General features: G+C 45.9%; 1 pseudogene; it reads left to right on the plus strand.

Annotated features, from left to right (window-relative positions):
- Positions 1–208: 208 nt before the first annotated feature.
- LOC120106248 (L-type lectin-domain containing receptor kinase SIT2 pseudogene) lies at positions 209–2,412 on the plus strand (annotated as a pseudogene).
- Positions 2,413–3,191: the final 779 nt, after the last annotated feature.

A 3,191-nucleotide genomic window follows, 5' to 3' on the forward strand; every position in this document is an offset into this window, starting at 1 on the left:
GTAATGCTATATGACAAAATTGCACTAATGGGCTTAGCAAGAGATGCCCACAATCGTTAAAGATTGGAAGGTTCTAAGATCCCACCATGCCAATAATTTAACTTCCGGTTATTGTCCTCAGCCATCCACATGCTTTCCCACCGACCGACCCCTTGAGACACCACTAAAGACAGGAAATCCTTGGAAAGATCGACTAATGAATAGCACAAAAATCTCGAACTACTTATGCCTTCAGGGTTACCTTCCAATCTTGAAGGACTGGAAAAAATCAACAATGCCACAAAAGACTCTAGTCTGCCTCTTCTTCCTTCTCCTAAATCTTGCAGTCTTCACCAGTGATGATGGCTTCACCTTCAATGGACTCACTGGTGCCAACCTCACCCTTGATGGCATCGCATCGATCACATCCAACGGCCTCCTGATGCTAACCAACAAGACGAAGCGGATGAAAGGCCATGCCTTCCATCCATCCCCCCTTCACTTCAGAAAACCTCCAGATGGTAAAATATTTTCCTTCTCCACTACATTTGTGTTTGCAATAATCTCGGAGTATGCCGATGTTAGTGGCCATGGAATTGTCTTCTTAGTCTCTCCCACTACAGACCTCTCCAACGCCTCACCAGGCCCGTACTTGGGCCTCTTCAACGCAAAGAACAACGGTAATTCGACCAATCATATCTTTGCAGTTGAGCTAGACACAATTGTTACCTCTGAGTTCAAAGATATCAATGATAACCATGTTGGAATCGATATTAACAGCTTAACATCCAACAGTTCTCATACTGCTGGTTATTATGCTGATGATACTGGTTCGTTCAAGAACCTGACCCTTATTAGTGGCCAACCCATGCAAGTATGGGTAGACTACGATGGCGAAGAGATGCAACTCAATGTTACCATGGCTCCCATTAGGATGTTCAAACCCCGCCGGCCCCTCTTGTCTTCCACCATCGATCTCTCGAGCGTGCTGGTGGATCCGATGTATGTCGGATTCTCTTCATCAACCGGCTCCGTTCTAACATCTCACTATGTCCTTGGATGGAGCTTTAAGATGAATGGAATAGCCCAAGCGCTTGATTACTCGAAGCTACCCTCGCTCCCCGTATTACAGAAGGGCAGATCGAAGGCTTTGGACATTTCGCTGCCTTTAGCTTCAGCTGCATTGGTGCTGATGATCGTTGGAGCTGCAATATTTCTCGTGAGGAGGAGAAACAAGTACGCGGAGCTGCTTGAAGATTGGGAGCATGAGTATGGGCCTCATCGGTTCTCGTTCAAGGATTTGTTCAGAGCTACTAAAGGCTTCAAAGACAAGGAGCTGCTCGGGATAGGAGGCTTCGGGAGGGTCTACAAGGGGGTGCTGCCCACTTCTAAGATGGAGGTCGCAGTCAAAAGAGTTTCCCATGAATCGAGACAGGGGATGAGGGAGTTCGTAGCTGAGGTTGTGAGCATCGGCAACCTCCGCCATCGGAACCTCGTCCAATTATTGGGTTACTGCCGGCGCAAAGGAGAGCTCCTCTTGGTATATGATTACATGCCAAACGGCAGCCTCGACAAGTTCCTCTATGATCAAGAGAAGCCTGCTCTTGATTGGAATCAGAGGTTTCGAGTCATCAAAGGAGTGGCATCAGGTCTCTTATACCTGCATGAGGATTGGGAGAAGGTGGTCATCCACCGAGACATCAAGGCAAGCAATGTTTTGCTGGATAATGAGCTGAACGCAAGATTAGGTGACTTCGGCCTTGCTAGACTCTACGATCATGGAACCGATCCCCAGACCACTCATGTTGTCGGAACCATGGGCTATCTTGCTCCAGAACTTGCGAGGACTGGAAAAGCAACCACAATCACGGATGTGTTTGCTTTTGGAGCCTTCATCCTAGAGGTAGCCTGCGGGAGGAGGCCGATAGAGGCGAATGCGGCGGAGGAGCACGTTGTTTTGGTGGACTGGGTTCTTGAGAACTGGCGGAGGGGCACAATTGGTGAGACAAGGGATCCAAGGCTGGGAGAAGACTATGCCGTGGGGGAGTTGGAGCTGGTGTTGAAGCTTGGATTACTCTGTTCGCATCCGCTGCCAGCAGCCAGGCCGAACATGCGACAAGTGATGCAGTACTTGGATGGGGATGCGCCACTTCCGGAACTGTCACCAACTTACTTGAGCTTCAGCGTTCTGGCAATGCTTCAGAATGAAGGATTCGATGATTTTATTATGTCATATCCCTCTTCAGTGCATCCATCCTCCACTCTCTCAGGAGGTAGATGACGGTAGACAAGGACTCTTTTAATAAGTATATGGGTGGTAGGATATTAAGCCTCCTCTTTTCTTTCCCTTGTTTCTTAGGTGAATGTAAAGTAATCTTTTCAGTAAGGAAAATTAACCTACTCCTTGAAATATTTATAAAATTGGTTTTTTATTATGTGGAAGAGGGACTGATGATATGGGTTCTTATGACTGGTCATAATGCTGATATGTTCAATGCAGTATGATGAACCTATACCTATGAAAGCACTCAAATAGAATGCAAGGTTCACTCACATCATCCTTGCATCATCAGGCTATCCAGCCATGGTAGAGTCAAAATTCACATCATTAGATTATCCGGCCATTGTGGCACAGCACAATCCTTGATGTAAACAAAAAATATTGACCTGAGAACCAAAAAAAACACCGAGTGCAAGACTGACATAGTGGATCTTCTACCTAAAATTTAGGAGCCAAAAAGATCTGAAAAGCACAACAAAGATACATGAAACACTCCCTTATCTTGAGACTCCATAACTATCGACGGATGAGGGCATCAACAGAAGGGAGCAGAAACTGCTGTGAGCAGGTGTTGGAAGAGAGAGACATGAATGTTCTAGAGGAAGTGGATTAGGACCACAGTGCAAGCGGAAGAAGAGATTAGGCCTAATTTGACAAAATCGGAGATGGTGGAAGTTGAGCAAAAGAGATGGAGAGATGAGTCGAGAGATAGCTATTGATTCACCGACCAATCCAGATTTTAGAAAGAAGGGGTTACTACTAGAATATTTACAGCTAAAGGAGGAAAAAGCAAGCAGAGCATATGGTTTGCGACTAGACCGGCATCACCGCACTATAAAAAGATGGTTGGTATCAATCACCTTCAAAAACTATTCCAATGGAATGCTATTAAGAAAGCGTTTTAGTATTAGAAATTCATCGGCACTAACAG

The sequence above is a fragment of the Phoenix dactylifera genome, chromosome 1 (assembly GCF_051530095.1).
Source record: "Phoenix dactylifera cultivar Ajwa chromosome 1, Ajwa_hap1_PhDact_Kaust_v1.1, whole genome shotgun sequence".
NCBI classification, from domain to species: domain Eukaryota; kingdom Viridiplantae; phylum Streptophyta; class Magnoliopsida; order Arecales; family Arecaceae; genus Phoenix; species Phoenix dactylifera.